Here is a 12,456-nt window from a genome sequence, read left to right as displayed (position 1 = left end):
CCGTCCATTGGGTCACAAGAGTTGAACACGAGTTAGCGACTAAACCACCAAACCACCATAAGCCATAAAAGCACTTGCTGTTTCAAAAACCATTATTTGAGCTGCTGCTGCTAAGTCGCTTCAGTCGTGTCCGACTCTGTGTGACCCCATAGACGGCAGCCCACCAGGCTCCCCCGTCCCTGGGATTCTCCAGGCAAGAACACTGGAGTGGGTTGCCATTTCCTTCTCCAATGCATGAAAGTGGAAAGTGAAAAGTCAAAAGTGAAGTCGCTCAGTCGTGTCCGACTCATAGAGACCCCATGGACTGCAACCTATCAGGCTCCTTCGTCCATGGGATTTTCCAGGCAAAAGTACTGGAGTGGGGTGCCACTGCCTTCTCCAAACACTTGGCTAAATGCATTGTTGTGGCTAAGAGCAAAAGGAAAACAGAAGGTTACACGCTTCCTTTTCTGGAGACAAAATCAAGTAGCAAACCAGCCTTTCAGTATTTTTTTTTTTTTTTTTGGCTTTTGAATCACCTTTTTTTTTTCCATAAATGGACAAATAATTTTACCAGGTAAATCTAGGTTATACTGTTTCATTTTCAATGATTTCTAGTATTTCTAATGTCTGAGGTTAAAGACCAAAAATAGATTAAGACAAAGAAGACCTTAATGGCAATTAAATTATACTGTGTTTTATTAACTTACCACTAAAAATTATGAATGCCAAGGTTTGTTTCATATTAATCTAATCTGTTGAGCCAGGAAGTTTTAGGACCATGAATGATGATATTTAAATTACAGAACAATATTCACAACACTCCATTTGATAATCCTCAGAACCCCCAAGAGTTTCCTGAAATTACAATCATTGATGTTTCCATCTGACTCCTAATAAGAGCTCTGTGTATAGAATGACTTTTGTTTTTTTCATTATTGATGAGGAAAATATATTTTTAAATTGTAAAACTGAGTTGGATAGAAAACCAAATCCTGCTTATTTACCAAAATGTGTCAATTCTTTTTGCAGTTTTAAAATATGTAATCATATAAAAAAGTTTGACTTCCATTTATTTTCTTGTATTTTACTTTTTTATATTCTATATATTGTTATTTTATTTATTTTTTATATATATTGTTATTTTATATCTTTAATCTAGATTTAAAATTAAGAAGAAGAAAAATTAAAGCAAATACCAACAGACAATTATTTTTTTTCTGGGCAGTACTTTAGAGACTGAATTAGAATTCTGGCAAGAGAGAACAGCTAACCCAATCATAAGGCACATAAGCTTAGTGAGATGTAGCCACCAAAAGAGACGACAGAGGGTTTATTTCAGAGAGGCACTGAGAAAGAGTTCTGCATATCTTGGCAGCATCATGAATGGAATGCCTGATAACAACAGCTTCAGAAGGATTTGTCTGGTGGCTTCATAATGAAGCAAAGGCCAAAGAGGCAGTTTCCTACAGCAACAATCTTTGTAAATAGCACCTGCTCCACAAGTCAATTCATTCACCACCAGCTTGTTTTCAACAACAAAAAGAGGCTTTCTGGGGTTTTTTTTTTTTTGGTTTTTTTTTAGGGAAAACCTTAGGATAGTGGCTCTTTAGGACTGTACCCTAAAATTCAGAGACAGTGCATAGCAGCAAGTTGCTGTGATTTAATTCAAGAAAATCTCTTCTAAGGTCACTAGAATCCTTTATGCACACAGCATGAGTGTATGCACGTGCACTCATCCACACACTCATACCCCAATAAACCCATGGAGACAGTTGTTTTGTCTATTTCCCTTAGAATTATCTAAGCCTAGTCTAGTGCATGACTCATAAGAGATTAAATAAATACTTGTTTGAAGAGTAAATGAGTGAATGGATATGTAAGGAATGATTAAATAACTCAGATTCTCAAAAATACATAAGCTGAAAGGTTTGAATTTGGTTTTGTGGGAACTTTTCTCATTAGTTTCTATCGATTAGTTCCTAGTTTCTAATTGATGCCCATTTGATATTATTTATGATACATCTAAGTATAAACCTCTACAGCCAATATAAGACATAACTGTGGTATTTCTAGTCAATCTATGCCACTTCAAATCTACTTTCTCTTTTAGCTTCTTAAATGAGCATTATAAATCTGCATTTTTAAATAGAACATCAATATAACACAAATTATTTTTGACTCTGTATCTAATGAACATATTTGATGGTAATACATATAGATCCATATGACTTGTTTTTAATGACATGACATTCCCTTGCATGGATATACATACACCATGATTCATGTAATCAAACCCATGTGACAGTTGAACTATCCCACCAATTTCCCACTGGCCACAAAGCAGCAATGGATATGTTTACTCGGGCACATGTGCTTTGCTGGGTTTCAAGTAGAGAACAGAATTCTCCTCTAGCACAGTGAAGTTGCAGAAAGGTGATCAAGCTATCTCCAGGGTAACACTTCTGATTCTATACAATCTCCAAATTCAGAAGTCGGTTTCCCTTTTTAGTATTTCAGTAAGGTAAGTTTTTTGATATTAACTTTGGCACTATTGACATTTCATACCAATCACTCTTGGTTGCTTTTTATTCATTGGGAATGTTTAACATTGATCTCTACTTGCACATGCCACTCACTTGCACTATGATAGTCTAATATATGTCCAGACACTGCCAAATGTCCCCCGGGAAGCAAAATCACCCCTAAATGAGAGCACTGCACTGAACATTAGCTCTCTTCTGGAGACAAATACTCTCTTCCAACAACACAAGAGACAACTCCACACATGGACATCACCAGATAGTCAATATGAAATCAGACTGATTATATTCTTTGCAGCTGAAGATGGAGAAGCTCTATACGGTCAGCAAAAACAAGACTGGGAGCTGACTATGGCTCAGAACATGAACTCCTTATTGCAAAATTCAGACTTAAATTAAAGAAAGTAGGGAAAACCACTAGACCATTCAGGTAAAAAGTCCTAAGAGCCAAGGCATGCTGGCATAAGTCTTTTTGAAGGATGTTGCCATTATGGCCATTATCCCTACCATAGTTTGGCCTCAGGACAAAATACAGGGAGGAAACAGAGCCCCACCCATCAACAGAAAACTGGATTAAAGATTTACTAAGCATGATGCTCTTGAGAAGACTCTTGAGAGTCCCTTGGACTGCAAGGAGATCCAACCAGTCCATTCTGAAGGAGATCAGCCCTGGGATTTCTTTGGAAGGAATGATGCTAAAGCTGAAACTCCAGTACTTTGGCCACCTCATGCGAAGAGTTGACTCACTGGAAAAGACTCGGATGCTGGGAGGGATTGGGGGCAGAAGGAGAAGGGGATGACAGAGGATGAGATGGCTGAATGGCATCACTGACTTAATGGATGTGAGTCTGAGTGAACTCCGGGAGTTGGTGATGGACAGGGAGGCCTGGTGTGCTGCGATTCATGGGGTCGCAAAGAGTCGGACACAACTGATCGACTGAACTGAACTGAACTGAAGCATGATGCCAGCACAGCCAGTCCCTCCCAGCAGGAAGTATCCACAAGCCTCTTATCCATCAGAGGACAGATAGAATGAAATCACAATCACAGAAAACTAACCAAACTGATCACGAATCATAGCCTTGTCTAACCCAATGAAACTATGAGCCAGGCTGTGTAGGGTCATCCAAGATGGACGGGCCATGGGGGAGTTCTGACAAATAGTGGTCCACTGGAGAAGGGAATGGCAAACCACTTCAGTATTCTTGCCTTGAGAACCCCATGAACAGTATAAAAAGGCAAGAGATATGACACCGAAAGATTATCTCCCCAGGCTGGTAAAGGCAAAGTATGCTACCGGAAAAGAGTGGAGAAATAACTCCAGAAAGAATGAAGACATGGAGCCAAAGTGAAAACAATGCCCAGGTGTGGATGTGACTGGTGATGGAATTACAGTCCAAAACTGTAAAGAACAATATTGCATAGGAACTTAGAATGTTAGGTCCATGAATCAAAGTAAATTGGAGGTGGTCAAACGGGAGATGACAAGAGTGAACAATGACATTTTAGGATTCAGTGAACTAAAATGGACCAGAATGTGCGAATTTAATTCAGATGAGTATTAAATCTACTATAATGGCAAGAATCACTTAGAAGAAATGAAGTAGCCCTCCTAGTCAATAAAAGAGTCTGAAATGCAGTACTTGTGTGCCATCTCAAAAACGACAGAATGATCTCTGTTCGTTTCCAAGGCAAACCATTCAATATCACAGTAATCCAAGTCTAAGCTCCAACCACTAATGCCAAAGAAGCTGAATAGTTCTATGAAGACCAACAAGACCTTATAGAATGAACATCAACAAAAGATGTCCTTTTCATCATAGGGAACTGGAATGCAAAGTTCAGTTCAGTTCAGTAGCTCAGTCATGTCCAGCTCTTTGCAAACCCCATGGACTACAGCATGCCATGCCTCCCTATCCCATCACCAACTCCTGGAGTTTACTCAAATTCATGTCCATTGAATTGGTTATGCCATCCAATCATCTCATCCTCAGTCATTTCCTTCTCCTCCTGCCTTCAATCTTTCCCAGCATCAGGGGAAAGATTGGCTCTTTTCAAATGAGTCAATTATTCGCATCAGGTGGCCAAAGTACTGGAGTTTTAGCTTCAACATCAGGCATTCCAATGAATACTCAGGACTGATTTCCTTTAGGATGGACTGGTTGGATCTCCTTGCAGTCCAAGGGACTCTCAAGAGTTCTTCAACAACACAGTTCAAAAGCATCAGTTCTGCCCTCAGCTTTCTTTATAGTCCAACTTTCATATCCGTACATGACTACTGGAAAAAACATAGCCTTGACTAGATGGATCTTTGTTGGCAAAGAAATGCCTCTGCTTTTTAATATGCTGTCTAGGTTGGTCATAACTTCCCTTCCAAGGAGTAAGCATCTTTTAATTTCATGGCTGCAGTCAATATCTGAAGTGATTTTGGAGCTCTCCAAAATAAAATCTGCCACTGTTTCCACTGTTTCTCCATCTATTTGCCATGAAGTGATGGGACCAGATACCATGATCTTTGTTTTCTCAATGTTGAGTTTTAAGCCAATTTTTCATTCTCCTCTTGCACTTTCATCAAGAGGCTCTTTAGTTCTTCACTTTCTGCCATAAGGGTGCTGTCATCTGCATATCTGAGGTTACTGATATTTCTCCTGGCAATCTTGATTCCAGCTTGTGCTTCCTCCAGCCCAGCATTTCTCATGATGTACTCTGCATATAGGTTAAATAAGCAGGGTGACAATATACAGCCTTGACATACTCTTTTTCCTATTTGGAACCAGTCTGTTGTTCCATGTCCAGTTCTAACTGTTGCTTCCTGACCTGCATATAGATTTCTCAAGAGGTCAGGTGGTCTGGTATTCCCATCTCTTTCAGAATTTTCTAGTTTATTGTGATCCACACAGTCAAAGGCTTTGGCATAGTTAACAAAGCAAAAATAGATATTTTTCTGGAACTCTCTTGCTTTTTCAGTGATTCAGTGGATGTTGGCAATTTGATCTCTGGTTCCTCTGCCTTTTCTAAAACCAGCTTGAACATCTGGAAGTTCACAGTGCACGTACTGTTGACCTAGCTCGGAGAAATTTGAGCATTACTTTGCTAGCATGTGAGATGAGTGTAATTGTGTGGTAGTTTGAGCATTCTTTGGCATTTCCCTTATTTGTGATTGGAAAGAAAACTGACTTTTACAGTCCTGTGGCCACTGCTGAGTTTTCCAAATTTGCTGGCATATTGACTGCAGCACTTTCACAGAATCATCTTTTAGGATTTGAAATAACTCAACTAGAATTCCATCACCTCCACTAGCTTTGTTTGTAGTGATGTTTACTAAGGTACACTTGACTTCACATTCCAGGATGTCTGGTTCTAGGTGAGTGATCACACCATCGTGATTATCTGGGTCATGAAGATCTTTTTTGTAGTTTTTCTGTGTATTGTTGCCACCTGTTCTTAATATCTTCTGCTTCTTAGTTCCATACCATTCCTGTCATTTATCGAGTCCATCTTTGCATGAAATGTTCCCTTGGTATCTCTAATTTTCTTGAAGAGATCTCTAGTCTTTCCCATTCTAGTTTTTCCCTCTATTTATTTGCACTGATCACTGAGGAAGGTTTTCTTATCTCTCCTTGCTATTCTTTGGAACTCTGCATTCAGATGCTTATATCTTTCTTTTTCTCCTTTGTTTTTGGCTTCTCTTCTTTTCACAGCTATTTGTAAGGCCTCATCAGACAGCCATTTTGCTTTTTTTTATTTTATTTTATTTTTAAACTTTACAATATTGTATTAGTTTTGCCAAATATCGAAATGAATCCATCACAGGTATACATGTGTTCCCCATCCTGAACCCTCCTCCCTCCTCCCTCCCCATACCATCCCTCTGGGTCGTCCCAGTGCACCAGCCCCAAGCATCCAGTATCGTGCATCAAACCTGGACTGGCAACTCGTTTCATACATGATATTATACATGTTTCAATGCCATTCTCCCAAATCTTGCCACCCTCTCCCTCTCCCATAGAGTCCATAAGACTGATCTATACATCAGTGTCTCTTTTGCTGTCTCGTACACAGGGTTATTGTTACCATCTTTCTAAATTCCATATATATGCGTTAGTATACTGTATTGGTGTTTTTCTTTCTGGCTTACTTCACTCTGTATAATAGGCTCCAGTTTCATCCACCTCATTAGAACTGATTCAAATGTATTCTTTTTAATGGCTGAGTAATACTCCATTGTGTATATGTACCACAGCTTTCTTATCCATTCATCTGCTGATGGACATCTAGGTTGCTTCCATGTCCTGGCTATTATAAACAGTACTGCGATGAATGTTGGGGTACACGTGTCTCTTTCTCTTCTGGTTTCCTCAGTGTATATGCCCAGCAGTGGGATTGCTGGATCATAAGGCAGTTCTATTTCCAGTTTTTTAAGGAATCTCCACACTGTTCTCCATAGTGGCTGTACTAGTTTGCATTCCCACCAACAGTGTAAGAGGGTTCCCTTTTCTCTACACCCTCTCTAGCTACTGGAGGAATCAACTTATCTGACTTCAGGCTCTACTACAAAGCCACAGTTATCAAGACAGTATGGTACTGGCACAAAGACAGAAATATAGATCAATGGAACAAAATAGAAAGCCCAGAGATAAATCCACGCACATATGGACACCTTATCTTTGACAAAGGAGGCAAGAATATACAATAGATTAAAGACAATCTCTTTAACAAGTGGTGCTGGGAAAACTGGTCAACCTCTTGTAAAAGAATGAAACTACAACACTTTCTAACACCATACATAAAAATAAACTCAAAATGGATTAAAGATCTAAACGTAAGACCAGAAGCCATTTTACTTTTATGCATTGTAGGAAAAGTAGGAAGTTAAGAGATACCTGAAGTAACAGGCAAGTTTGGCTTTGGAGGACAAAATGAAGCAGGGCAAAGGCTAAGAGTTTTGCCAAGAGAATGCTCTGGTCACAGCAAACACTCACTTCCAAAAACACAAATGCTAACAAATGGTAAACACTGAATGACATATTTTTATTTATGCATAAAAATAATAACAATTTGAATGAAAAGTATAAAAGGGAAGTTTTGTTTTGCTTAGGTGGGTTTTCCAAAAATTCGAATCAGGAATGTGGTTTAGAAATTTAGTCCAATACTTTAATTTTTTTACACCTAGTTTAATTCAATTAATATTTATATCCTTGTATATAGATACTATAAAAAATGCCCACAAAAGACCATTACATTAAATCAAAACTTTTGAAAAACATATTTTATTTGAACTTACAGTTTCCTTTATTTCTAAGAAATTTAAAAATTCGTCCAATGGGAAATTTTCTCCATTTATGTGGTGGAAATGATTGCTCAGTGGTGAGCTCTGTCAGTAGTTGCTGTTTAGTCACTAATTCATGTCTGACTTTGTGACTCAGTGGAATGTAGCACGCCAGGATTCCCTGTCCTTCACTATCTCCCGGAGTTTGCTCAAACTCATGGACACTGAGGTGCTGATGCCATCTAACCATCTCCTCCTCTGTTCCCCTCTTTTCCTGCCCTCAGTCTTTCCAGCATCATGGTCTTTTCCACTGAATCAGCTCTTTGCATCAGGTGGCCAAGTATTGGAGCTTCAGTTTCAGCATCAGGCCTTACAGGGAATATTCAGATTGATTTCCTTTAGGATTGACTGGTATGATCTCCTTGCTGTCCAAGGGACTCTCAAGATTCTTCTGTAGCACCACAATTCAGACGCACCAATTCTTTGGCACTCAGCCATCATTATGGTCCAACTCTCATATCTGTACATGATTACTGTAAAACCAAAGCTTTGTCTAGATGGACCTTTGTTGGCAAAGTGATATCCCAGGTTTTTTAATATGCTATCTATGTTTATCATAGGTTTTTCCCCAAGAAGGAAGCGTCTTTTACTTTTGTGGCTGCAGCCAAAATCCACAGTGATTTTGTAGCCCAAGAATATAAGATCTGTTACCATTTACACATTTTCCCCATCTATTTGCCATGAAGTATTGGGACTGGATGCCATGATTTTAGTTTATTGAATGTTGAGTTTTAAACCAGCTTTTTCACTCTCTTATTTCACCCTCATCAAAAGGCTCTTTAGTTCCTCTTTGCTTTCTGCCATTAGAGTAGTATCATCCGCATATCTGAAGTTGTTGTTATTTCTCCCAGAATCTTGATTCCAGCATGTGAGTCATCCAGCCCAGCATTTTACATGATGTACTCAGCATATAATTTAAATAAGTTGGGTGACAATTTGCAGCCTTGATGTACTCCCTTCCCAATATGGAACCAGTCAGTTGTTCCATATCCAGTTCTAACTGTTGTTTCTTGACTTGCAACCAGGTTTCTCAGAAGAGAGGTAAGGCAGTCTGATATTCCTATCTCTTTAAAAATTTTCCACAATTTGTTAAGATTCACAAGACAAAGTTAGTAGTTAGTAAGTCAATTAAATGAATTGGTGCCTCAGTTTCCTGACCTATGCATGAGAGTCTATGCCACGATCTCTTCCAGCTCTGAAGTTACACTATTCTATCAATCATTTGTTTAAATCAACTTCCATTGCAAATTAACAAGAAAGACTCTGAAACTCTGGTTCTAAGCAATGGATCACTGCATATTAATTTTTAGCATCTTAAATTCTTTAATTATAAAAGTTTAATCTGTTTTAATTTCCAATGAAACTTCTCTCTGTGTTCTTTTTGGAAGGATAATTTTAGTTCTGCCTTTGGTTTGGGTTGCTTCTAGGTTTTAGCAGTTTTTTTGCCTAAATCGAAAAAGATTTGAAGAAGTAAATCAACAATTAAAATTCTCAGTTTTCAGTTTAACAGCAATATATCATTTAAAAGCTAATGTTTGAAATGCCTTACTGAACATAATACTTCTCCTTAAGGGACTTACACAAAAAAGAGTTTATATTTTGATATGTTATTTCCTACCAGTCTGTCTCGATTGAGTGTTTTTAACTTGGTTAAAAATTTCCTAAGGAAAACAAAGACGATTCAGTAAAAAATTTAATGCAATATCGGTCTTAAGAATTAGGATGTGTTTATTTGTTTATCTTTACTAAAACTGGCAAACACTTTAGATAAACACTTAGGTATTTACCCATGAATAAATGAAATTGTTATTCAACATGAAAAAATGTGCTACTCAGCAGATTTCCTTTACTCTGAATGTATTCATTATTTCATTCTTTTCCATAACTGTATATTGAAACACTTTCCCTGATGACTCAGCATGTAGGTAAAAAATTTGCCTGCAATGCAGGAGATACAGGAGACTCCGGTTCCATTTCTGGTTTGGGATGATCCCCTGGAGGAGACGTGGCAACCCACTGCAGTATTCCTGCCTAGAGAATTCCTTGGACAGAGGAGCCTGGCAGGCTACAGTCCAAAGGGTCACAAAGAATCAGACACGACTGAGTGACTAACACTTGCATATACCAGAATCATGTGTCACGTTATGTATAAAATTACAAGCCCTTTCTACAAGTATTTTAAAATGGAGTAGAATGGTAAGTCATATGTACTAATAGCTTTAAAAAAAAAGCTCATATGAGATACATGAGTCAGTCAATAACTATTTACTAAATTTACATATCATGGGCTAGAGGGTCAATGAGATAAAACAGCCCTGATTCCTATTACCCTTTGAGGTTTATAGTTTAGTGGTATAAGTAATTGAAATAGAAGAGTTAAACAGCATAGAGCAAGATCAGTTTTAGCCAAAGGGATATGAAGAAGAAGTGTCCTAGCAGGGTTTTTCCCAAATGTGCCATTTGAGCTAATATTTTAAGGGCACTGGGTAAGAGTTTTAAAGGCTCAGGTAGGGTGGTATAGAATGAAAACAACAAAGCCTATTTGTCCAGGGGATCTTCCCAACCGAGGGATTGAACTTATGTCATGTGCATTGCAGGCAGATGCTTTACCATCTGAGACACCAGGGAAGCCCTATAGTATGAAAAGAGTAAAGCATATTTGTTAATTGTTAAATTGTTCAGTTTTACAAAAATGACACGTTTTCAAAGAAAGTCGGAGACTTTCTTTCCTTCAAGACAGAAAACCAAGGAAGTTGTTTTAAAACAACTTCTCAACCCTACACCCCCTCAAAAAAAAAAAAAAAAAAAAAATACAGCTTTCATCAGGCAGCAAAGCACAGTAAACCTCGAGTGACAGGAAACAGATGAGATGAGTGCTATGACTGTCTCATCTTACTGCCCAAAGATATTTTTTCAGCGGGCACAGGAAGAAGGACCCTATGCAAAGCCAAGTGGATTCCCTGAGTTTTAAAGATGGATTGGACAGAAGAGGACAAAGTGGAACTTTATGAGACGGAGTACAAAAGAGGACACGCATTCACAGAAATCTTTGGAGACCTAGGAGAAAACCTGATTAAGCCAAGACCAAACTGTCCAAAGAGAAATAAAGAACTTCTCCCAAAGAGGAGATATAACAGTATCTGGTACTGACACAAGGCCAGGAATATTACTTATTACTGACTCAGATCAATAACTGGAAATTATTTTGCTACTGCAGATTTGGCTGATTGTTCTAATAGTGCTTATTTCAACGACCTTTGAGCTGTAGTTTGTCCTCAGCTTTCCAGAGACAAAATAATCACACAGTATCTCAACAGCCTTGCCATCACACACAGTTTTCAAGGAAGATATTAACTATTAATACAACCAACTTTCTCCAGAATCACAAATACGATATGGCATTACTTTGATGGCATCCTCCTATGAATAGATTGTTTTCAGTCATTTATTCAGAAAGTACAAATACTCACAAAGGAGCTAAAGAAAAAAAAAAAAGGCAGGTGATGGATCATTTACCCACATACAGTACAAGGTCTAGCTTATATATTTCTGGAAATTACTACATCAGCCAAGAGTGGATCCATTACTGACACGGTCAAGAACTATTGACCTTCTCAGCACCAACGTCTTTTTGAATCCTGGAAGCAGTATGCTCCTCATTTACAAATTTTATTTATGCCCATTTATTTTGATATTCACAAACTATTTTTAATGAAGACCTCTATTTCAAAAGTATAATCTGTTCAAATTTTAATACACAAGAAACTCCATTAGTGTCCTGAGAGCCTACTTCATTCAAAGACTTTGGCAACTTCTCATAACTCCTTGAGTGAGTCTCTGAACAGACATAAAATAGCTCTTCTTTCAAAAATTTCATGATTTATATGACGCTGCTGCAGTTCCTCTTAATTAATATAAGCAGCCATGATTTTCCAGTGGATAAATTATTGTTTGTTAAGTAAATTCTATTTTTTTCCATAGGTAAGCATTAATGTATATATAGGAATTTTAAGTACATTTAAAAATCCATCAAGTGGGTAATTTCTTTATGATGCTGAATCACTAGAATGCCATAAGATTTTACATCTCAAGAGGGCAAATCTGCCACTAAGATTTCCCTAAACAGTGCTGCTGCTGCTGCTGCTAAGTCATTTTAGTCGTGTCCGACTCTGTGCGACCCCGTAGACGGCAGCCCACCAGGCTCCCCCGTCCCTGGGATTCTCAAGGCAAGAACACTGGAGTGGGTTGCCATTTCCTTCTCCAATGCATGAAAGTTAAAAATGAAAGTGAAGTTGCTCAGTCGTGTCCGACTCTTAGTGACTCCATGGACTGTAGCCTACCAGGCTCCTCTGTCCATGGGATTTTCCAGGCAGGAGTACTGGAGTGGGGTGCCATTGCCTTCTCCCTAAACAGTGCAAGAACCCATAAATAATCAGTCCACTTTTCAAAAAACCAAGTTAACAATTAATATGTATGAGATTGGCAAAATAAAATTTCATTCTATTTTTAGTCTTGAATGTTATATGTTTAGTCTTGATTATAGGGGATAATTCATCTCTATTTTTAATATACTGTAAAATTATATTTAATAACACTGATTTTCTG

The 12,456-nt window shown here is 38.1% G+C and overlaps 1 protein-coding gene across 2 annotated transcripts in view; it reads right to left on the bottom strand.

Annotated features, from left to right (window-relative positions):
* The window catches only part of CSMD3 (CUB and Sushi multiple domains 3), a 1,467,857-nt gene that overhangs the window by 54,991 nt on the left and 1,400,410 nt on the right, over positions 1–12,456 (bottom strand). The window lies entirely within an intron of this gene.

Source organism: Bos indicus x Bos taurus, chromosome 14 (assembly GCF_003369695.1).
Source record: "Bos indicus x Bos taurus breed Angus x Brahman F1 hybrid chromosome 14, Bos_hybrid_MaternalHap_v2.0, whole genome shotgun sequence".
NCBI classification, from domain to species: Eukaryota; Metazoa; Chordata; class Mammalia; order Artiodactyla; family Bovidae; genus Bos; species Bos indicus x Bos taurus.
Note: the sequence above shows the minus strand (reverse complement) of the source record. Positions and strands in the feature narration are given on the sequence as shown.